The sequence below is a fragment of the Anthonomus grandis genome, chromosome 2, assembly GCF_022605725.1.
Source record: "Anthonomus grandis grandis chromosome 2, icAntGran1.3, whole genome shotgun sequence".
NCBI lineage: Eukaryota > Metazoa > Arthropoda > Insecta > Coleoptera > Curculionidae > Anthonomus > Anthonomus grandis.
The window spans coordinates 45,240,060-45,266,529 of NC_065547.1; the positions used below are offsets into that span (position 1 = coordinate 45,240,060).

A 26,470-nucleotide genomic window follows, 5' to 3' on the forward strand; every position below is an offset into this window, starting at 1 on the left:
TATTTAATGCGCGGGATCATGAATAATTGCGTTTCGTTGATTTAAAGATATATTTAAACTTATGTTATGTTTTCGTTTTCCACTACTTTTACCACTACCTTTGACAGCACTTTGGCTACTACGTTTGCCACAAGGTGGTCTTCCTGAAGGGATTATTGAACTTCCACGAGTGGCTCCAGGCCGTCTTCGAGAAGCAGTTGTTGGCTGGACTTTTATTTTTGAGTTGCATTTGACCCTAGAAACTTTACTGTCTATATGAATATAGCTGCGGCGCAGTTTGTATTCTTTTTAGTTTGTTTGCAAGTCTTTCTAATGCTTTTTGTTGTCATCTTCCAACGTGTCATCAATCTCCATTATTGTCTCGTCAAATAATGAAGATGGTGCATCGATTCTAGTTTCCAGATGGTTTTCTTGATAACCACAATCTTGTATATTATCTGCATTTTCTGAAAACTCACTTAGGGCCAAAAACCATTTGGATTCGGGGCATTGCTCGCCAAGAGCTAGCCACCCAAGTGATGCTCTTTCTTGAAAATTAATAGCAGGGGTAATCAAAAATGGAATATTTAATTGTTTATGTAGGTAAGCTTGGTGCTTACAAAATGACCCATTTATGCCTGCAAGACAATTGCATACACCAATTGGCACGTCAATAATGTATTTTAAAAAGATATTAGAACTACTACTAATCTGATACAATCCATCTCCCAAAGTTACAATATCTCCCGGTTTAAAATCATTTACTTTTGAACATTGCTTTAAGTAATTATTTTTTATTTCGTTTCGTCTTCCATGGGCAAAATCTAATAGCTTGCATTTAAAATACTCCTCCCAAACAAAAGCAATGAAATCAACTAATGCCACACAATTGTAACCTTTTGTACAATGAAGAATAATGTCCTTAAGTATTCTGATGGTCTACTTCTGCGTAATTGTTTGTATTATTCCCTCTTATGACCAAATGTTTCCTGTGAAGATACAATCACTCTTGTCCTCTAGAAAAATAAATTTCAAATCTTGTCCAAAAATTTGGACAATTCTCCGCTTCTTGCTGCAGCTTTAACATGTGTTCATTTAGATCTTCATTACTTTCAGAATACATAATCTAAAAAAAAGCAACGCTATATCAATGTGCATTCCATTTATTTTTCGGACTTTTTATGTTTCTTAATATACTTAATGCTTTTTATTACCATTTATGCCTAATATATTTAAATATACGTAAACAATTGATAGAATTATAGAAATATGTGAATTTCTTATTAACAATAAATAAAATTAAGTAATTAAGTAAAATTAAAAAAAATAAAAATAGTTAAAAACTTGTTTTAACCGTATGCCCCTGACGTCCTGTGTTTCCAAATATGCGATCCGGTCAATAATGGTATGAGGTCACTTTTAGGTTGTTAGTAGGAAACTTAGAAGTTTTGTATGTTTTTTGTTATGTATATTTATTTAACATCAGTTACAAAGGTAATATATAAATAAATAATGTATAAGTCATAGAATACATTTTGAAACTTAAAATTAAAAGTTTACAATACAGAAGAGGACAAGGAAATAGGTTTGACAAAAGTACAAAAAAGTGAAACTACTACTAGTTTTTGTATTAAATATTTATTTATATACATCTATATAATTACATCAAATTTAAATAAACAAACTATGTTATTAGATTAGATATTAACGATGTAACCAGCTGTTATGCATGCGTATTATTTTGGAAAACAATGATTTTTAAAAACAATTTTTTACTGGTAAGTTGTGTGGGGTGGGTGGGGGGGGTAAGGGTAGGGTTAATGAAAAACGTTTTTTTTTGCAGAAAATAATTGCGTGAGAAAAAAATGCTTTTTAAGAAAATTATATGTGATAAAAAATCTTTATTTTCTGCATTTATACTCTTCTAGATAGTCATGTTTAAAAAAAAATAATTTTTTTTGGATTCTATACAACTTTTCATTATCTAGGTTTAAACTATGTTTTTATTATTTTTTTTGAACATACAACACGGTGTCATTTATGTGGTGGTCAAGTGATAAGTGATATACTTAAGGGTGGAGGCATATTGAAATTTCTTAAAAGTTTATTTTTATAAACAAATAATTACTTACCAAAATATGTTTTTGAGACAAAAATTAATACATAAATACATATATATAAAAAGCTATTTTTACAAAATTGCCAACAAAGTTTAATACAAGTGATAATTCCAACAAACATTATGTTTCCTCCATTTTGTGTTCAAGAGGGTTAAGTTTTTAAATAAAAAGCCCGTTGCACTTAATTAACTAAAAACGTAACGTTTCACGTAAATATTATAAAGAATAATTGAAATAATTCATAAGACTTAATACCGATGCAAATTAACTTCTTGATCAATAATTTTTTGTAATAAGTAACCCATTTTATCATGTGATTCAATATCTGAAAAATTGTGCAGCGTAGTGAGATCTGTAAAGTAAGGGGTTGTGAGTGAGGATGTTAATAGAAATAGAAAATAGGCCACATTTTAAGTTTTAAGCGACACAGGAAAATTCTCAATTACCAGTTGTTACAACTATACTTAAAACTATAAAAAGATACCTAGTAACAAAAAAAAACATTTTGTTTAAAGACCCCGCATCACGATTATAAAGGACGTGAGATAATTAGAGGAAAGTTGAGCAATATAGTGTCCTTTTATAATAAAATCTAAATACTTTGTAAAATCTAAATTTGGCAAAATAATTTTTTTTTTCTGGCGTTATTTCAAAATATATGACAAAAGTATTTATTAAATAAATAAATTATTGTGACCACTTTTTCTCGCCTATACGATGACACCTTTAAATTTAAAATACGACGTTCTGTCTTTAAAGAGCCATCATCAACTTTTTTTTTTTTTGTCGGCGCTATATTGACCATTTGCAGTTTAACGACGCGATAATCTTTGGGCGCCCGGCCGTTTTGTTATTTTTTTAAGACAAGGGCGATGATGATAACAGCGCTTTTATTTATTTTGTTATTGCCGATATTTAAATGCGCTGTGATCTCGCATAAATAACTAGATAAATGTGGTGGTCAAGTAATGTATTGGAAGGTGCTATCTCTTACAACTTAAATTTTATTAACAAATAATAAATTACTTACCAAAATCCTTTTTTGAGACAAAAATAAATAAATAAAAACAAAACAAAAATTCAATAAGCTTTTATTTATTAATTAGAAAATTAACAAAAATATTAAATAAAGGTGATGATATAGGTAGGTTTCACGTAAATATAAAGAGTAAATTAAATAATTAAAGATTTAATATCTATATACGGTACTATAGTTTTTTAGAGTCAATAATTTTTTGCAAAAAGTAGCCCGTAATGTGATTTTTGACAATACGGGTTTGTGAAACCAGCCAATATCTCAAAAACTGTGTAGGGTAGTGAGATCTGTGAAGTACACTTTTTTTGGACAAAAATATTGAAAAATAGATACCTTTAACTGAAATTAATATAAAAATAAAATCGCAAAATTTAAAAGGTTTTGAATAAGGGTGTAACAACATTATAAAATATAGAAAATAGGCCATATTTTAATTTGCAATACAGGCAAACACTTAATTACTAATTCTTAAAACTAGAAAAAGTTAATAAGAAAAAAAAACAAATATTTTGTTTAACAATATGAAGGGTCTCATCAAGATTATACAGGAAGTCCAAAATAAGGATGAGCAGTAAATGGTTTAATTAGGCGAAAGTTGTGCAATATAAATGCAATCAAAAAATTGGAAAAATGCCAAATACTTCCTAATATTCAGGAAAAAGGTGAAATTTGGCAAAATGGTTTTTTATTTGTTTCTGGCGTTATTTAAAAACATAAAATAAAATCATTTATATATTGTTGTAAACACTTTCTCTCATTTACAAGTTAACATCTTTAACTTTTAAATACGACGTTCCTTCTTTAGAGAGTCATAATCAACTTTGTTTCTTCTTGTCGACGCCATGTTGGCCACTTGCAGTTTTGAATAACCCTTTTAATTACTTTTTCAACGAGGTAATTTCTAGTGAGTAGTTGTAATCATCCCTATTAAATATTATATACCTCTCTCTCTTTTAAATACAATTTCGAATTTCAAAAAATTCAAAACATACTTTATTCATAAATACATGGTACCTACTTGTTGACATGGTACTTCTATGATATAAAATAGGCACATTAATCGACATATTACTAACACATAATTTAAAAACAATACACAATAGTGGGTTCAACATACTAGTATAAACACAAAATGTATTTTCAATTTCAAAGCAAGACGACTTAAAAAATTTTTAGAGTAACATCACAAATTCTAACCTTTACATCTTTACTAAAAACTAATTATATACTATTGGCCTATTCCTAACTATCTTCAAAAAATTCTAATGCTATAAAAATACTTGCTTTTAAGAAGTTTCGTTAAGGACTTTTTAAAGCGAGGAGAACTTCTAGAGACTTTTATGACATTTGGAAAATGATTAAAAATTTGTATGCTCAAGTAAATAAGAGAATTCTTAGTTCACTTTTCGGGATGGGCATTGGAATATTGTATTCTTTTCTGATATTACAATGTTTTAAGGAGCCATTATTTTGAAGATACAATTTATATTTTTTATATATTAGGCAAGCAGACTCAACAATAAATAAGCAACACAAGGAAAGTATCTTTAAATAGGGGTCTGCATGTCCTGTGGAGATTTATGACACATATATTTAATGGCTCGTTTTTTAAAAAGAAACATCGAGTCAAAAAGCCGTTTACTAATGCAACTTCAAAATATTATTCCATACTGTAGGTATTTTTGTATGAAAGTAAGTTCCAACGTTCAACAAAAAAAAATAGACCGTTTTTGCAGATATCAATCTCAGTTCATTTAAAACCACTCTAACAGCATAACATCGTCTAGCCAGTTTTTGCCTCCTGACATATCTTCATAAAACTTAGGTTTATGATCGATAACAATTCCAAGAATCTGTTAAAATTATTCACTTCCAATTCTTTGTTGTGAATCATGAACTGCTCTGAAAATAAAAACTTAACAATTTAGTCTTATCTATGTTTAAAGACAACAAATTAGCATCAAACCACTGTTTAATTATTAATAAATCTTTAGAAATTGTTCTTGTTAATGTGCTTTTATTATTGTCTGCCCATAAGTGGTGTCATCTGCAAAAATAGTGAAGAATCCTCTTATCTGGAGAGACGGCAGGTCATTTATATACAATAAAAATAAAATAGGACCGAGAAACGAACACTGCTTACTACACAAAGTTCAGACAAACTGCCATTTGGCCAAACAAACTTTTTTCTGTGTAACAAAACAAAATTTTAACCATTCTAGAGCAACTCCCCTAAACTCATATCTAGAAAGCTTACCGAGCAGTATTCCATGGATGACACACTCAAAGCCTTTAGAGAAGTCGCAGAATACCGCTGCAGCAAAGTGACCTTCTTCAAGCTCAAATATAATCTCTCCAGGAATGAAAACATTACTCGACATTCATTTAATATGTTTTTTTTTTTTTTTAATTAGGAAAGCTACCATTCGTACTATAACCTTTATTTTTATCTTTTTCATGAATGAATTTCATCATGAAAACAATTATTGAAAATACTTAAAACACTAAAGACCATAAACATAATATATTGATTTAAAATTTTCTTAAAGTAAAAAGAAGAAAAAGAGAAAATGGCTCTCATAGACATGAAGAGACAATATCTTTAAGAGTTCGGATTGATTTTTGTAGATAAAATAGATAATTTTCTGTGAGGTTTATAATTAAATTTTTTTTAAGATTTTCTAATAAGATTTTGAGATTCCCATTTTAGGTTGTTATAAATCAAAGTCTTAATTAATAAATGCAAAAATTTATCAATATACTGTGGACATAGGTTTGGTTTATTTATATTTATTTTATCTAGTAATATTTTATTAATTGACTTGCATATTTTATTATTTACTTTTAGAGTATGATAAAGTTCATTAAAGGATTTTATTGTGTTTTGACATAAATTTGAAAAATTTTCTGATGGGTTTATTAGAGAAGATACATTATTTGATTTAGCAAAGCTTTTATTAATTAAAAATATTTCTATCTTAAAAAACTGAGAACATTGTTTTTACATTTTCTTACATTATTGCACCAACGATACGCACACTGATTAATTTTGCCTAAAGGAGCCATTGTCTCACAAACTAAACACATTTACATATATCTATCTATTTGTGATTATGATATCCAAGAAAATTTTTTAACAACTACCAAATTTCAATACGGCAAACACGAACCTGTGCAAAAACTCTCCCACACGACTCAGGGATGATCGGCCGATTACTAATGAGAAGCGACGGACGAAATTATTTTCGCGCATACTGGAGAGAATCGCCATCTATTTTTCACGCATATTTGCGGTCACGCTTTAGCCCATAAGGTTGCGTATGTTCCCAAATATTCAATCAACGGCATAACGCTAGCATTATTACCCGAGATTTCTAAGACATCGGGGATGCGGACCTGTGCCCCTTATGCATAATCCGTTACCGCGTCTACCATAGGAGAACACATTTTAGGTATAAGGGCAATTTGTCAAAATATTGACTTGTGCCCTTTCTGCTGACACTGATAATCTTAAATAACACATTCTTAAAACAAACCCAACTTACGCTTACGGCATACATTGAAAACCAAACTCAAATGATATAAATAATACAATATTCTCTCATTCAATATCAACAACGTCATTTTTGTTAAATTTGCTTAGCAAAATATCTGATATCAGCCAGATAAACTTCATACATGTGAGAAGAGGCTCATTTTTATTTTATCAATCTTTGAAATGCTATGAGACATACGCTGTAAGTCAATATTGATATCTTAAGTTGCCTTCACATTGGAACAGTAAAGCAACCTTCATATGACAAGATTATAAGTCCTCTTCACAATAATATTAAATATCGCAGCCATCACTTTTCCTTTTCTACTGTTGTTTCATTGTTTCATTCTATACCCATGCAGCTCACGATTTAATTTCAGTTTTAATGCGAGTCTCACCTAAAAGCAGGATCATAGGTTTCCAGTCATTCGTGCAAATTTCTCTATAAAAATATGTTTTTTGTTCACAAAAAGCTATCTCTCATTAATTTTTTAAATTAAAAAAGGGTTTTTAATTAAAAAGTTTACTTACTTAGTTGGCCTAATTGCTAATAAAAGCCCGTGCCCCTTTGTCCGCGCGCAAAATTACATATTATATTAATAATTTTTTTGAAAAATTGCCGCGAGCCACTTGAAAAACTGGAAAAAGTTTCAAGGTACGAGGAATACAAACAGGAATGTTCGATGTTTTTCTTTTTTTTAATTTTTTTAACTTTTTAACCCGTTTTTATATACCTCTACCTTCCGGGTAACGAAAATATTTGAGCTGCTAGAACCGCCGTAAAGTTTTTAATATTTCACGGTCTGGACGGCTAAAATATTACAAAAATGTTTTAATTACGAACTTATGGATGATAGAAACGTGCCGGTAGGGTTTTTTTTTTCAACAGTTCAGCTTATATTGCAACGGTCCTGTTAGAGAGGGTTTATTATAGAGCCAGACCTGAACGAGATGGAAAATGTTCAAATATTACAGTGGAAGGATGAGTAATGAAAACTACAAATTGACGCATTAAAAAAATAAAATCCTTTTTTGTAAAAATAAGTGAAAGAACACTAAAAATTTAATTCAATTCAATTCACTTTAACTTAATTTATTTACTAAGTAGTTTAGATACAAAAAAAATATTTTTATTGCCATGTGTGACTATTGCTATTTCCTAAACTATACGAGATACGAGGGCGGTTAAATTAGAAGAAAGTTGCCAATTTTGATGCCCATTCTAAGTCCTTTTACAGCGTTGCAAAATGTTTATTAGTTCGTGAGTTACAGGGTAATTTATAAAAAACGCCAAATTTTATTTTAATTATTATTTCCAAAATTATTGATTTTAGAAACTTACTTTTAATTACAAGGTTTTATAATTTTTTATACTCTATCAAACTTCGCCTAATTTTTTTATGGTATTTTGGCAACGGCTATCAACTTCTTTTTTTTTAAATACGGACCTGCATTTTTTATAACTCATTTTATAAGCATTTTTTATTCCCTTAAAAACTATGTATCTCATTCATACGTTTCAACGTATTAATAACCATCATCAAGGATTTTTTCTTAATGCAAGCTTGATTTTTTTTAAAGTGTAAATTAATTACTTATTAATACAGTAAAAAGTTTATCATCTTGGTCGTTATTTAAAAATATTTATAAACGCTAAAATAATATAAAAGTGGTAATATTAATAATAATTCCTTTTTAGACACAAAATGTCTTCGTTTCTTAAATAATATTATCGCTACTAAATGTTAATTATCAATATTAAAAGGAGGTAGTTAAAAAAATAAATATTACAATAATGATCTGACTAACTTTATAATAAATTTATTTTTGATAAACAATAAAATAATTAACAAAAATAATTCCAGAACTTATTTAAAATAAATAAAGGCTATTAAATAACATGTATATAATTATGAAATCAATTGTTAAGAATCTAAATGTTCGAACTGACGACCATTTTTTCGTAAGCAATTTCGTGCATTGGTTCCAATTTTTTTTTGAATGTTGTTGAATGAATTGAAATTTTATTGTAAGCTTTTGTAATTTTTAAACTTATTTAAAACCCCATATGGAATCCATGAGCGTTATATCAGGCGATCTTGCGGGCCAATTTATAGGACCGTTATTACCAATTCAACAAATATTAACATGAATAAAAACTGGCGCGAAAACTTCAACTACTAAAGCCAATATCAACTGTCAGAGCCAACTAAATTGAACCAATGATATCAAGAAGCATCATAATTTAAAACTCCAGTTTTTAACATATTTAGATAAGGGTTCATCGGGTTTAACACAAATAACCACTAGTTTAAAAAGCTTGTGATAAAGTGATTCCCTACTTAAGCTGCCCATTAATGTTTTCAATGTAAACCACATCCTCTTTCCATTACTTATGCATTAATCAATGTTTCTTTGTTGACTTCTTTAATCCTTAAAACAGAACGTACTGTATTTTTTGCTTCTTATAGAGGACGATATAAATTTATATATATAATAAGAATGACAACTGGATTTTTCTTAATTTTTTCATCCCCTTTTCATATCCAAGCAACCGTCTGGATATATTAGAATTGTTTTTTGTTTGGCGTAATTGGCCAATTACATAAAGAAAATATTGCTTAAACGAGACCGCCAATTTTCCAAAAGTAAGGATACACAACTAATTTTCCGTTAAATTATTGTCTTTTAAAAAGCGCTTCATTACATAATTTTTTTTTTGCAAAATACGCTTGCGTTTTTTATTTCGTCCTAAAACAGCCTTTAGCAATAGTAATGCGACTTTTAAGCATTATTTTAATCGCATCAATTTTTAACGTCATTGTTAAGCTTGAGAGAAACAGCTTCTTCCCTAATATGTTTCATAGACAAGCAATAAGGCAGCTTATTATTAGTACAAGTAAAGTATCACTCTCAATGAATATAATCCAAATGCAGAGCAACCATTGTAGCCACTTACTCGTTGATGACACTCACTTGAAAAACAAATGTTACTTATTTTATAAACTGATGATGAAAACAAATTTTTAAACTAATTTATTTGAATGTTTTTCTATTAAGCCGTTAAAAAGCTTGACAATCTAATTAAAAAATAGTTTTATCAGTATGTGTTATGACTGAAAAGGCCACCAATGTATTGAAAAACTTCTTTGTAATGTACTTCAGCTTAATGAAGTCTCTCAATTCTTTCGGTAATCCCTAATTATCAAGGTGACTGCTCAGTTGCTTTATCGAACCTTAGTTAGCTCTGATTAATTTAGTAAAAATACTTATCAAGATTAGCTTTAATTGAATTTGTTAACCTCTCGTCTTGGTGCTCATATCTGGATTTGCAGTAAGATTTCTCAAAAAATAATGATGAACAATATAAAAAATGTTGCAAAAAATGTAAAAATCATTTTTCTGTAATTTTTGTTACAGGTTTAGTCTGATACAGTGAAGTATTAGACATCAAAGACCTTTTAGCTAAGGATCTTGCCTGGTCTTGAAGCAGTCAGATTTTTTTGAGAAACGTCGATGATCATAAGATAAAACAACTTGCAGATTATTAAAAACGCATTTTTCTATTTTTAATAAAGGATTTGGACAGTTAGAATTAAAGTTATTGAGATGTTAGTTACGGGATTTCTTTTAGTCGTGGAGCTTACATTTGCTTTTAAAGTCGCATTTTTTAAGAGCTTTTGATGGTAACAAATTTAAACAACTTGTAAAATATTAAAAAATAATTTTACTAAACTTTATTAAAAAATTTAGGTCAGTATCAGACTTTGTTATTGTCTTATCGAGGAACCTTCGACTTAATCTTTTTTAGGAGAAAAATCATTGTTTGAAAGATTTTTCATGATTTAAAAAAAAAAAATATCCCTGGTTGTTTATTTCTAGAAGACTAATTTGACGCATGCTTCCAAATTACACATCCTATCCATCCATTTTTGGGTGCAACACAGTGATATTGGATAGATGGATTATAGTGAAACTATATGAATTTCTTACACTAGTCTCTGTGAATCTGCTGTATAATGCGTTGACATGAACTTTGAATTAAATATACATTTACTGCAGCGCTGTTGTGGTCCAATTGTTCCGAATTAAAGACATCAAAGGTTTAGACAATAATTTAAGATATGTTGTCAATCCTTATCCTTAAGACAATTCGAGTCATACCTAAGACAGCCTTAGTCTTAATAACTTAGCACAAGATTGAGACGTAAGAGTAAGATGAGATTAAAATTATTTTTTTTTATTAATTTATTGACCTTGTGCTGAGCACATTTAGTCACGAAAAGCCTCTATAATTTTTTAGTATTTAAACTAAATCGGACATCACAAACGATCATGCCAAGTCTGGGACTCGAACCCAGGGCTTTTGGCCAGGCTTTGTAATGTACTTTAGATTCTTCATTGATAAAGTCTCTCAGTTCTTCAGTTAATCCCTAATTATTATCGTGATCAATGCTGAGTTGATTTATAGGACTTTCATTAGCTCTAAAGACATTAGTTTAGTAGGGATATTAATTAACAGATATTTGAAGGTCTTCTCTTTAATTAAATTTGTTAACCTTTCGTCTTGAATCTCATAGCTGCACTTTAGTAAGATTTCTCAAAAACTATTGATGATAACAAAATAAACGTATGCTACGAGATAAGGCACGGGAATAGTACAGTAAAATTTGATAAGATAATAAATATCAAAGACCTTCTAGCCCAGAATCTTGTTCGGTATTGAAGCATGAACATAATTAATCAACAACCACTAATAATCATACGAGTACAATGATACAAAATGTAATATACAAAAAAAGTAACTGGTTTTTGCCTTGGAGTTCATATTTGGTTTTAAAAACGGACTTTTTAAGAACCATTGATGATAACAACATACAACAACTTGCAGATTATAAAAAAAAAGTTCTCTTATAATCTGTATAAAAGGATTTGCACCGTTAGAATAAAATCTGTTAAAATATCAAACCTTATATGTAATCTAATCAAGGACCTTTTGATATGCCCGTTTTTAAAAATGACAACGCAGAACGACTGCAATAGCTTCAAAAAAAAATATCCGTGGTTGTTTATTAATTATAGGAAAATAATTTGACATCTACTTTCTAATTACACATCCTATCCCCACATTTTTGGGTGCAAAACAGTGATATTGAATAAATGGATTATAGTGAACTATATGGATTTCATGTACAGTATTTGTTTATAGATAGGCTACATTTATAAAGTCTGGTGTATCTACACTATTCCTAGCGAATGTGCTGTATAATGCAGTGACACGAACTGTGAATTAAATATACATTTACTGCAGTGCTGTTGTGATTCAATTGTTCCGAATTTATGACAACAAAGGTTTGGACAATAATTTAAGAGAGAAACTAAGTTGATAATTTTTATCTTTACACAATTCGAGTCCTAGATTGAGATTTTAAATGAGATTAATGAGGAAATTATCTACTTTTTACTATTATACCCTTGTTTCATTTCTTAACCTTAGTCTAGATCGTCTGAAGTAAGCGTTGTCTTTGAAATCTACCCAATTACCTATTTAATGCCTTGAAAACTTTTAAACTTGAACAATAGTGCATTAATTTATATATACATTGATGATGAAGAGGAATTTTTAAACTAATTTCGACTCGTGTTCTATTAAACTGTTAAAAAGCTTTTACAATCTGATTAAATATAAATTTAGTTTAAGCGACAATAAAAGGATTTTAATTTCTCAGGGCACCCTACTTTTTTTTCTTATAAAAGCTGCTACCCCAAAAAATCCGTTTATCGCAATTTAGATGCCTAAGGCAATAAACCATCGCCACAACCTAATTTTTAATAAATCGATAACCAAATACACCGCAAATCAGTCGATAAAAGACAAGCAAAGCGGCGCTATGCCACATTCCCACCGAACGAAGGGGGGGAAAAAAGGAGAGACCCTAAAAAGAGAACCCACCTACTGAGCGAAAATTAGATTTAAAATTCAATTGGAAAACGAATTTTATTAGGTGCATGTACCGAAATGCCTGAAAGGTTGTTTTTCCAGGGTAAATACACTCTACAAGCATCTTGAAGTGGTTTAATTGAATGGGAAATATCTGAAAGGCCCCGAGGAGTTTCTACGGGATTTAATTTGTTTTCTTTCCTCTCTTTGCCTACTTTTTATTATTTTCTTCGAGCTAGTTTGGATTTTGGGATTTTCGTTTTGTTTTTTTTTTATGTGTAAAACCTCTATAAAATTTCACAGTATAAAAAAGGATCACATTAAAATCCTTCTAAAGGCCGCTACTAAATGTATGCATACATAAGCAGAATATTAAAAATAAGCAAAACTATTTGTTTTTACTGGGTTATTGCTGGATGTGGGTATCGGCGAGCTTATGTTTTACATTTTTTGTATTTTTGTTAATTAATAACAGATTTTGAGATTAGTCAAACTATCCATAGTTCTGAAGCGATTTTCATTCAGTTATGTTTTGGTAATTTAATGAATGTAGTGAATAAAAGCTGTATAATCTATAGCTTACATTAACTGACGCAGTTAATGGTTTATGAAAAAGTCAATTTTATTTGATTTTTTGTATACTGTTTAAAAAAAATGCTTATATATAAAAATTGTTTTATTAATGTATGTCAGCTTCCCGTAGTTATATACTCTTGATATTTTGGGTCCAATTTTAAACAATTATTTATTTCTTATTGAAGCAGATATTTGGAGTCATTTTTTCACACTGAAGATTATGATCGGATATGAAACAACTTTGGTAAAGTACTGGTACTTACTGCATAAAAAGAATGTATAAGGATGGAAATTATACCATGGAAAGACATTCAATTATTTATACCATGTAGACAAAGATACGTTTGCCTTGATATAGAAGTGCCTTGACAAAAGCACAATCCGGTTAGTTGAAAATTAAAATGAATAGTTCAATTTAATTAATAATTAAAATTAAAATAATAAAATTTGTTGAAATTCGACTCTATCTGGAAAAATAGCTTCAAGTACCTACATTCTTAACTCTAAATTTAAAACTGGATATAGTACTCACTTCAAGTATTGTCCTTGCTGGTTTAAATAACTTTACTATGTAGGTACCTGCTTGTTATTTTCAAACAGCAATTTGGAATAACTTATACTTCTTGTCTTCATTTTGTGCATGAAGCTGATTTTAAAGTTTATGTTTACAACGTTCATTTTTAATACAATTATATAGGTGATCTGGAAAAAAATGATAAAATTTGGAAGAAATAGGAAGGAGTTATGGTATGTATCCATTTTACCTGTTGGCAGTACTGCAAAGTCTAAGTATTGTGTTTGTGTATTGTTAAAGTAATTTTAATATTTTGGCGTCTTATTCGTATTAATAATTGTTCATAGTACAATTGTCTAATATCTTTCAGTTTTGAATCAAAGTATAAAAGGTCATTGCAATATGTCCTTTTTATTCCATTATAATTTTTATCATATTGTACATAATTTTTATAGGCCATTTCTTAATAGTTTTAAGAATATTTAATTTTAATTCCATAGATCAAAAAAATGCCAAATATATTTATTAAATATGATAAAAAGAAATAAATTCTAGTAACCAAATATCTTATATATTTGTCCTATCTTATTTGAGAATCCATTGTTAATCCAAGGTATTTAATGCCATTAGCTTTTGATAAAATAATACTGTTGTCCATTAAGGTCATTAGGTAGTTAAATTGTGGTTATGGACATTAAATGTAAATGCAATAAAATGTATTTTTGTTGACTGTCAATTTATTTTATTCGATCCATTCATTTATTATTAGATCTTTCTCTACTTTGGTCTTTAATAATGGCCTCAATATCGTCAGCAACTGATAAATTTACCTTAATATCCAAATTTGAGAATATTGTTAATATACACATCAAAATGGTCTAGGGAACACATTTTGAGAAGATTGGAAAAAAGTTAATTATTGCAATTTTTTTACATTATTCGAATAAAATAACAATATATAATTAATAACATTTTTTTGTAGATTATAATTTACTTATAATTTAGGGTCCAAATAAAAATAAAGAACAAAATCCCATTTATTACCGTTTATTAAAAAAAATTATAAAAATAAAAATTTACCAAATACAAATTAAACTAGTAGCCAGATGGTCCACCTCTATTATTAATAACACTTTGGCATCGCCTAGGCATACTTAGAATTAAATTATTAATTAATTCTTGGGGCAACTCCTCCCAAACATGTGTCACAGCAAGACAAAGCTCCAGAGCGCTTTGAAAAAAGTCAAATCGTTGAAGAAGTTGCCTTTTTAACCAATCCCAAACATGCTCAATTGGATTAAGGTCCGGTGAGGTAGAGGGCCAGGGTAGAAGATTGATTTGATTTTCCTCAATAGCGATTCGTACAAGCCGTGCTCGATGTGGTGGGGCATTATCTTGCTGCAACAACGAATTTGGGCCCATTTCGCCTAAATATGGAACAATTACAGGCAGTAGTATATTATCCCTATAACTTATTCCAGTTATTGTATTTTCTACAAAAATGAGGTTCGTTTTTCCGTCAAGTCTAATGCCACCCCAAAACATTAGTGATCCACGACGTTGCCTTACTACTTCCCGGGCATGACGCACACGACTTTCATTTCTTTCCTCTCTCCAGACACGAATTCTACCAGAATCAGGATAAAATGAAAATCGAGACTCATCCGTAAAAAGAACTGTGGCCCATCTTTCTTGATTCCAATTAACATGTTCTTGGCACCACGATTTCCTAAAGTTAACCGAGGAACCCTTAGGGGTCTTCTGGCATGAAGTCCTCTCTCATGCAAACGGTTTCTAATAGTTTGACCTGAAACCTCGACGTTATGCACTCGTGAGAGTTGCTGAACCAAAACAGAGGCTGTTACCGTGGGATTTCTTTGAGCTTGCAAAGTTATAAAACGGTCTTGGGCAGGTGTGGTAACTCGCGACGGGCCTTGATGCCGTTCTCTTACATCATTTGTCTCTCTATATCTTGTCCACAAACGGTTAATTACACTGGGAGATGTATCGAAAGCTCTTGCAACATCTCTTTGACTTGTTCCTGCCTCAAGCATTCCGACTGCTCTTAGCATTTCCTCTCGATTTAAATGTCGTCTTTCCATTTTTATTGAATAAAAACTAAATCACAATAATTGTTCGGTTGGAACCACAGAAAATGCGATATTGCGTTAGAATTTAAAAATTAAAATCTGCGTTATTTCGACAAAATGTGCAAGTAGCAAAAAACGCTGTTGTGGCATGATTTTTTGTACCCAAATATTTAGTTTACTTCGTTGGTATCTTAATATTAAAGGTAGTATCTATTCCGTATACTCTCACGAGGGGGGGGGGGGGGGGAGGGGGGGGGGGGGGGGGGGGGGCTAAGTGTTCCTTAGACCATTTTGATGTGTATATCTTAATGACCTTTAATACTTTAAATCAAAATTTAGACATCCTATTTCTTTCAAATTTTATATATTTTTTTTATCAGATCACTTAAAAGATTGTACTTATAATAAACCTAACTTTGCATAAAGAATAAAGTAAGATTTATCCCAGTAAGGACGATACTTGAAGTGAATGTTATTTCCAATTGTAAATTTAATGTTAAAAATGTAGGTGCTTTAATTTTTCAGACATATTTATATTTTAACAAATTTATTTAATTCTCAATAGCCTGAAATTAAAAAAATATCATTGCATTATTTTATAATGAAGGCAGTTGATTCAAGTATTCATTTCGGCAACCTGCATTAAATTAACTCATGCTTTTATCAAGACAATTGATCTTATCTTAGTGTTTAACTACACGGAAAAAATCAATTAATGTTTTTCCAGATCAAGTTTTCATCTTTAACTGCCTAAAATAGGGAAAATTATGTTTTTTGCCAAAATTGTCTTATATCCGATCAAAATCTCGTTTGAAATTCCCGGAATTAATAAATGATCTTAAATATCAGGAGTAAAAAGCGAAATAAAAATAAAAATATATAATAATGATTATTAATATGATTTTTTTTAATTGTTGCATTTTATCAGATTTTAAACATTATTGGAAAAGTAGTTTACCGTTTATCGTAAATATTTTACTACTAACTGTATAAAAAAAAATATAATTTTAATTATTTCAAGTAGTTAAAGAAGGAAAGTTAGTCAAATGCCTTTTAGCATTACATTTTTTAGTTAGGTACTAAAATAATTTTAATTACCTGGATATAAGCATTGCATAAAATTTGCACTATTCCAGTTGGTTTAAATCCAAACCGACATTATAAGTACATGAATATAAATAATTCATTACAAAAAAATTAAATGATATATTAATGTGATTTTTTTTTAAATTCCAGGTACTTAAAATATTTTACTATACTATTATAGTTTTGTTTTTATTTATACATTTTTTCTATAAGCCTCTCGTTATTTTTATAATAAATTTAAAGATAGAAAAATAGATAAAGAATTAGATATATTTTTAATATCTAGAAGTTCTGGGATATTTAAAGAAAAAACTAAAGTAACTTTTTTTCTTGAAAATTTCAAACTGATATATAATCATTTAAACCAAAAAAAAAAAATTATTTTAATGATATAAAACCAAATTAAAATAATGGTGTTTGTGTCTCTTTAAGTTATGCACACCTCATACATTTTTTAACCTATATATCGATTTTATGATTTCAAACTGACGAAACTGATTTTCAAAATAAAGGAATAAACTTCATTATCTAGAAGTTTCGGATATTGTTTTAAAGAAAAAACTAAAGTAAGCTTCTTTCTTAGGAAATTTAAACTGATATATTTCGCTCTATGTTTATATAAATAAAAAAAACATTTCAACGATTTAATACAACAATAAAATAGTGGCATTATAACATAATAGTGAGTAACTTATTTTGTTAAATATTACGCCACTTTTATAGTAAAAATTAATTTAAAAAATCTCACATGCTCAATTATTAGAAAGAAGAAGGAAATAGACCTATTCACATCTTAAGTGTTCACAATGTTCAGTGTTCACAAATTCACATCTTACACAATAGTTTTTTGTTTTTTTATTATTTGTTTGTTATATCTTATACCTATTTTATTTTTGTTATTTTAAGCTCGATAAAGATTATTTTATGTTACAATTTTTATACCTTGGCTTTTACACTCCATTTAGTTGTCATGGAGATTCAGTTATGCGTCTAAAAAGTTATACGAATTAAATAATATTATGTATTTTAGTAATTTTACTTTAATTTAAAATCTAAAGGTTAAAAAAGGTTAAAAGTAATCTTTAAAAAGGTATATGGTTTTATTTCTACACGGATTATTTTATTTTATTTTCACTATTATAATTAGTATTTTAAGTAACTAAATGTAATAACGCGAATTGCATAAAATATGGTAACCGTTACAAATTATGTCATGTTCATTTGATAAATAATCAAAAACCAGTAAAAGTACCAAAATTTAAGATACAATATATAGAGAGTTTCACTTCTGGCCATATTACTATTGGAATTTTGAATAATATGGTGTATAGTATGGTGTATAGTGTGGAAGTTTGAATAACCGGTGATACCAGAATGGTTTAATTGAAACATTCTGTATATGTAAATCAACTGACATCTATATGACACATCTATTCAACGTTGAATTAAAGGTTAAAATCAACGTAAAATACGACTTTGATTTAACGAACAGAAACAACATTGTCGTAATTATTACATTGACAACGTGGATTCAACTGTTGTTACAACGTAAATTAACGTCAGAAACTTTCGGCTATTTAACGTTGATTCAACTTTACCTTGCTTGCCTTGGGGCACTCCGCATGCATTTTTTTAACATGATAGCACTTATATAAAATTACATAAATAGGCCTTAAAGGATAAAAACTTCCTTATCTAAGAGTTTGAGATATAAAAAAAAAACTTAAGTAAACTTCTTTCCTAAAAATTACAAACTAAAATATTTCAAAACAAAAATAAAATGGTGGTGTTCGTGTCTCCTTAAGTTATGCACACCTCATGCATTTTTCATCATTCTAAACCTCATATCGCGGCAAATTACATTAATACACACAATAAACTTAACCTGCGTGAATCGATTTTATAATTTCAAAGTGACCAAATCAATTTCCCCAGATAGGCCCCGAAGGGCTGCGTGTCTCGTCACAGTTTAACGACATTTTAATTATTGTTTGTACTTTGTCGGTTAATCGTGTCGACTGAAAAAGAAACTAGTTACATGACTGACGGGGTGTGTCCGGAATGATCAAAATAATATTTAATACTCTTGAAAGCACAAAGATTAGAATTCCATTAGGGCTTATTAGGAAACTGAGCACGACAGCGGCTCCACACCGAAATTTGCCTATACCGCTTTCACTCCAGAAAAGAAATTTGTCACTGCTAATTTCTCTGGCAATTTTGTGCCGTCAGCGCGCTTTCAAGCAACTCCCTTTTAAAATAATTAAATTGCTTTTCTCCATAATGTGCAGTGTACGTTGAGAAGCCAAGGGGACAGCCAAAAAAAATTTGTTATATTTTTCTTGGGTGGTTATTAGGCTTTCGAAGGATTATATTTCAGACCTTTTTTCGTGGTATTTTGCCCACTGCTTTATTTCGTCTTAAAAGTAAAAATTGCCTTTTTAAAAGGGTTATAAAGTAAACGACCCTTCTTTTTTAATTGGTTTTTGTGGCCTAATAAATGTCCTGTATAATTTTATGTTTCTCGATCCAAGATCTATACTTAAAAGTGTGTTTTTCAACATTTAAATTTCTTTCGGTTATATTATACCGGTATTTACAAACTAGGTATTACGTTTTATTTCGTATGCATTACCTTCTCTGGAAGGAAAAAATTGTGGCAACGTATAATAAAGGCATTAGGGAAAAAACGTAATAGCTAGTTTGTTGTAATGTGGGTATGGCTTAATGGTAAAGAAGCACGCTACAGATACTTTTTAGCAATATATAACTTTGAGTTTACCATTAATTTAGAAAAAGTTGACTGGATAATAAACACATATATTTAAACAAATAAACAAACGTCAAGGGCCACAGATGAACTATGAGAGGGAACTTTGTTTGTTCAAAGTATAATCACATATGTGCCCATCTACTTATATTGTTCTGTTGCCATTAGTATATATGCAATCGACAAAAAAGTTTCTCAGAAGTTTTTGATTTCTTGGTCCTAAAACTGCGAATTTAATCAATATCGAAACATATTTCTTTATATTTATATGAATAATGCTGTGTCTGAATTACCCCTCGCGAATAATCTGCAAAGAATTCAATTTATTTCCCATTCGAAAAAACTTTCGGAAATATATGAAGAAGGTTAGATAGAAAGAATTTAATAAAAGACTATGAAAACTGAGATAAAAATGCAGCTGTACCGCTATAAATTGATAATGAAAAACGTTTTTTGACGGTAAGTGCAGGTAAAATAATTTTTCAAAATGTCGATATAGAACATGAAGACAGGGATAGAAATGCCATTAAACAGAATGATTAAGGAAACGAGTCTTAAAATAAAATTAAAAGTATAAACTTATAGGCATCTAGTACTATATAAATCCCTAGTCTTAAGGATAAAATCAATAAGTTAAAAAAATACAAATTTATTATTTACATCAAAATGAAATTACATAAAGCTAACTTAAAATGCATGAAGGCTGAGTTCCACTACCCTATAAAAAATTCAAAGAAAATTGCCATAGAAAAGTGTACATCTTAAAATATTTATTTGAGCGAATTTGTTCATATTTTAAAATGCTTTTTTAATTTTACTATTGAGTTTGAAATATTTAATTATTTATATTACCTTTCCTATTTTGGCTCGTGTAGTATTAAAAATGTTTTATTTAATAGAAATTGAAGAGCAGTAATTATTATGATGTATTACTGTAAGGAAAAAATTAACAGGTATATAATTTATAATAATATAATAAGGTAGTCAAGGTGTATGATTTTGATGACTTTAAAATAAAGGTTTTCATATCAATTAATTTAAAAATACGTTACTGAATAAAGATTTATTTACTATTTTAGCTTTTTAGGTATACGAGTATACGATATATAGTTTTTAAATAATTAAATTTTAAATCATTTAGTTTTCTAAATTCTCCTTTTTACGCAATTAATTTTTGAATTTTTATAACAAATAGTAAATTTTTTTACACTTTTAATATACATACTTAATTATTATTTAAATTTCTCTACAAATTTATAGTATCAAAAAGTACAAGTTAAATATTTTAATAATCAAATTGTTAGCCCTTATTCTATTTTTTTACTAAAATATTTAAACTATTTAATGACGGATAAAAAAAGTAATTTGTTTTTATGTTTATAAAAATTTTACTATTTGGAATTTTTTATTTATTTTGACAATGAGATTCCAGGTTTTTAATTTATACTTCATAATGCAAAAAAATTAAAAAAAAATAAAATTAAATAAATTATTAAGAAACTTCTTCTAGAGAATCTAAATTAAATTATATTTTAAGTAGTAGTTAATTTTTTAGGTATAAATAAAAATGACCTAATAAATCCTAGCTATTTAATTTTAAGACAAAAATAATTATTTAATTTAATATTTTGAAAAAAAATTAAGTGTAGTTAAAATATCTAAGTATAAGAAACCTTATTTTAATTAAAAACCTATATACAAATATACGAAAATATTGGATCTATAAAACAATAAAATATTTTTAGGCAAGAAATATTTCTGTGTATAAATTGTTAAAATATATTCGTCATTTTATTACAGTAATATTTACAAATATATATATAGAGAATATTCGGAGCATATGTAGATAGGATATTCTAGGAATATTAACTTGAAAACCACTAGTTTTTTCTGGCAAATTTAGGTGCATATAATGCAAATTTCTGTGATATAAGGATTTACAAAATAAAAATTATACCCCTTTTATAAAATTCCTTCATAAAAAAATTAAAAAAAAAAAAAAACAAATTTTATCATTGTCAATTTATATTGTAAAAAACCAATCACACCTATACTTAAAACGTTGGAGTTGAAATAATTTTTAATCGTTTTTACATAATCTATTCTAATTCTATCTAATCTAATCTAATCTATCTATTGGATATAATTTATTCGATAGGCAGTTAAAAAATTATAATTTATTCGCCTTAATGCTCCATTTTGATTACTGCAACTATTTTCGTACTTACGCCATTTTCATTTCAATTGATGAGGTATTACAAATTTAATAATATTCCCGAAGTGCCTCACTATTGGGTACAACAAATATAAGAATAATTTTTTTCTTAAATTGTTGTAAAAAAGAAACTTTCCTTATTTAATTAAACTTGATTTAAACCCAGTTTTACTTAAATATAAACGAAAATAATTTGAATTCAAAAGAGCTTTATTTCGTGTCTGAAACTTTTTAAATAATCTGTTACTGCCGACTTTATTGCAAGCTTATAAGATTTTTTTGTAATCTCCTCCATCATTCCTTGCTTAAATATTTTTTTGTCCCCTAAAATCAAATTTCTCTTAAGTTAAACTTACGCGTCAATATACCCTAAGAGGAAAAAGAGAGAAATCTGCAGTGATTTATTTTGTTTTTTTATATTGTATATTTTTAAGAATTTTATTATATATTTAGTATAAATAAGTATAAAGTTAAAACAAGATTAATAAATACCAAGCATTCGTAAGAAATTATATCTATTTATAGTAAATACTTAAATATATAAATGATAAAAGGAATTAGTTATACTAGAAAATATGGAAGCACGTTGTATGTTTTGGCATAATATATAATAGACTTTTTTGACATTTTCCAAGTTTAACATTTTGTCTTACTGCTGCATGACATTTACACTGAAAATTATCTCCAACATTTATGATTATTAATAGTCATTGACAGAGATACCAGCAAAATCTGGAGCAGAATTGTTTGTTAGGTTCCTTAATTAAGTTACAATTTACTATGAAGCTTGTAACAATGTTCCAAAAATATCAGCTTTTATATAAGCTTAGTTTACAAAACTCATTCAAAAATAGATTTTAAAATACGTTAAGAAAATAATTTGTGGCGCCCAACTGTGGGGTATCAAGGTTTTGATTCTTATGGTATTCTGTTACTAAACTGTGACTACTCTAAAAATATTTCAAATATAAGTTCTACAATTCTAATCTTAATATCATGCATAATAACATCTGGAGTATGTGGAACACTTTACATGGTCTTTTTACATACTTAGTTCATAATGAACATAATTCTCAGGTCTTTGTAATAATTGATGTGCATTGATTAGGACTGGGTACAGATATTTCATTGGCTATTTCTATAACAATATTACAGAAATATTTATTTAATTCAATATCTGATTTTAGTTTTGTTCCATTTGCACCAATAAAGGTATTAATGTTATTTTTCTTTCTATCTGTTTCAATAGTTGCCTGTTTAAGAATTTTCCAAGTTTCTTTAGACTCAGGTTTATATTTATCAAGTTTTTGCGAGTAGTAGTTATTCTTTGCTATTTTTATTAATTCCAGTAAACGTTCTTGGTACTTTTTCAAGTTTTCAGTATTTTCTACTAACTTAGATACAACCTTTTTTTTGCTTTTTTAAGTTTTCTAATTGAAGCTACCAAAGCTTGGTTTTAATTTACGAAATTGACTCTACATTTTTATTGTGTCAGTTTTAACAAATAATAGCTGTTTTTATACCAGGGCCATGAAGTTGATTAAGAAACTCGAGGCGATCATCGTAATTGCCAGTTGTCAACGCAAAAGTTTCCCTATGTAAATCGACCTTTAAGAAAAATTGATAATATTAACATTTCTTGACACTAATGGCATTTGACGTTTCTGACTAATGATAGCTGTCAAATTATCGTAATTTTAAATTTCTTATACCAGTGCCCTGACGTTGATTAAGAAACTCAAGGCGATCATCGTAATTGCCAATTGTCAACGCAAAAGTCGCTTTATGTAATTGCACCTTTAAGAAATATTGATAATTTTAACATTTCTTTACACTTATGGCATTTGACGTTTCTGACTAATGATAGCTATCACTCCTTTCTATGAAATTAGTCAGTCAGATATAGTAGACGTCAACCAACTTTTTTCTGTTATTTATAACAACGGTAGCTGTCAAATTATTGTAATTTTAAATTTCTTATACGAGTGCCCTGACGTAGATTAAGAAACTCAAGGCGATCATCGTAATTGCCAGTTGTCAACGCAAAAGTCGCTTTATGTGATTGCAGCTTTAAGAAATATTGATAATATTAACATTTCTTGACACTAATGGCATTTGACATTTTTGACTAATGATAGCTGTCACTCCTTTCTATGAAATTAGTCAGTCAGATATAGTAGACGTCAACCAACTTTTTTTCTGTTATTTGTAACAATGATAGCTGTCAAATTATCGTAATTTTAAATTTCTTATACCAGTGCCCTGACGTTGATTAAGAAACTCAAGGCGACCATCGTAATTGCCAGTTGTCAACGCAAAAGTCGCTTTATCTAATTGTACCTTTAAGAAATATAAGATAATATTAACATTTCTTGACACTAATGGCATTTGACGTTTCTGACTAATGACAGCTAGCACTCCTTTCTATGAAATTAGCCAGTCAGATGTAGTAGACGTCTACCACCTTTTTTCTGTTATTTATAATAACGATAGCTGTCAAATTATCGTAATTTTAAATTTCTTATACGAGTGCCCTGACGTAGATTAAGAAACTCAAGGCGATCATCTTAGTTGCCAATTGTCAACGCAAAAGTCGCTTTATGTAAATCGACCTTTAAGAAATATTTACATTTCTAGACACTAATGGCATTTGACGTTCCTGACTAACGGCAGCTGTCATTCCTTTATATCAAATTAATCAGACAGATGACATCTAGCGTAAGACTGGGGTTCCAGTTAAAGAAAAGTCGAGTTTATTACGATGTCAACGGAGTTTTTATCTGTCATTTGAATCAATGATAGCTGCCAAATTATTTTATGCGCGTTACGTCACGATCAATCAAAAATAGTTTGATTTTTATTGTGGAATAAAATGGATGGGTTCAAAAGCAAAAGAGGAAGAAAGAACGTTTATCTTAGAACTTATCGAGATTTACCACTCTTTGCCAGCTTTGTAGCATACAAAAAGCAAAGAGTACAGCAACAGGATTAAGAAAAATGAACAATATGATGAATTGTTGCAGAAATATAAAGAGAAATACCCAGAAGCTGATAAAAAACAATTAATCAGTAAACTAAATTCACTACGAACTAACTTTAGAAAAGAGCTGAAAAAAATAAATAATTCAGAACGTAGTGGAGTAGGTATCAATGACGTAGTGGAACCTACATTGTGGTATTTTAATGAAATGAAGTTTCTAATCGGTATTGAAGAACCATGTAGATCCCAAAATACCATGGAAAATGAGGACATTAAGAGCCCGAAGTACTTAAAATATATATATTTAAATGCTTTTTATGTATTATGCAAATTTATTTTGCCATGCAACTTAGCCTAGGAAGTAGTAGCAATAATTATCCTTGACATATTTTGCGTACACAGTTGGATTCCGGGAGTGAGATGTCTGCAATAACGTTGTTGCCTCTTCATGCGCCTTGAATAATTTTACCCGACTCCTGATCTTCAATATCGATGGTAGTTTTATCAATGTATGTATTCGATTGTTTCCTTTTTAAATAATTATGTAAATAGCTACACGCTAAAGTAATTATCCGAGCTTTTTCAGGGCTTAGCGCATTAGGTCGTTGAAACACGCCAAATACAGAAACTAAAATGCCAAAAGAGTTCTCTACAATACATCGAGCACGACTTAGGCGGTAATTAAATATCCGTTGTTCTGCAGTTAATCCAGTTTGTGCATAAGGTTTCATAAATTTTTTTTTAATGCGAAAGCATTATCACCTATGAAAACAAAGGGCAGTGTTTTATCACTATTCTCTAATACAGTGGCAAATGCAGCCAATACTCTGCCAAATGCAGTGGCACTCAAAACACCTCCATCAGATATTCGTCCATTAATTCCAGCATCGACCATTAAAAATTCATAATTTGAATTAACAACGGCCAACAACACGATACTAAAAAATATCTTATAGTTATAATAGTATGAACCGCTATGGGGTGGTTGCTTAATGGATACCTGTTTCCCATCTACTGCCCCCAAACAATTCGGAAAATTCCATTGATTTTCAAATCCTCTCGCAACAGCCTTCCATTCTTCTTCTGTCTCTGGAATCTGAAATGAAAAATGAAAAGAAGAGAATTAGACTAGTTGTTTCAAATAGTATAATAAGTTTTCAAAACATTATTGTTTACAGAAAGCAGATGGTCCTTTCAAGAAAAAAAAGAAAAAAGATGATACGACTGGGTTACTAGCTTTAGCTCGCAAAGAATTGGAGAAACCAGAGAGTGACTTCGAGAAAATTGCTGCTGCCTGGGCAATAGAACTAGCAAAAATGAAACCAGACCAACAGTTATTTGCAAAGAAAGGTATCAATGACATTTTATTTGAAGGCCAGTTAGGATAACTCTTCACATAGGTTCCATACAAATGAACGTAAGTCGTACATCTACTCCCTTCACCTATGTCCCACTAGGCCCGGCAAGCAACGCTTCATCGTATGAATCATTGCAATACTCATCACCTGGGTACAATAACCAAATGCAGTCTGGTAATCAGTCAACTGATACTGCTAGTAATTTTTGTTCAAACTTTGCAGATATTTAATAATGTAAATTTAATTATGAAATAAACTAGTTAAGTTCTA

General features: G+C 29.2%; 1 long non-coding RNA gene across 1 annotated transcript in view; it reads left to right on the top strand.

The window, feature by feature from the left end:
• Positions 1-26,470, top strand: part of LOC126733478 (uncharacterized) — a 44,097-nt gene extending 17,627 nt beyond the window's left edge. The window contains exons 3-4 of the long non-coding RNA XR_007659724.1: positions 26,021-26,192; positions 26,243-26,470. This is a non-coding gene — a long non-coding RNA (uncharacterized LOC126733478). The remainder of the gene's footprint in view (positions 1-26,020; positions 26,193-26,242) is intronic.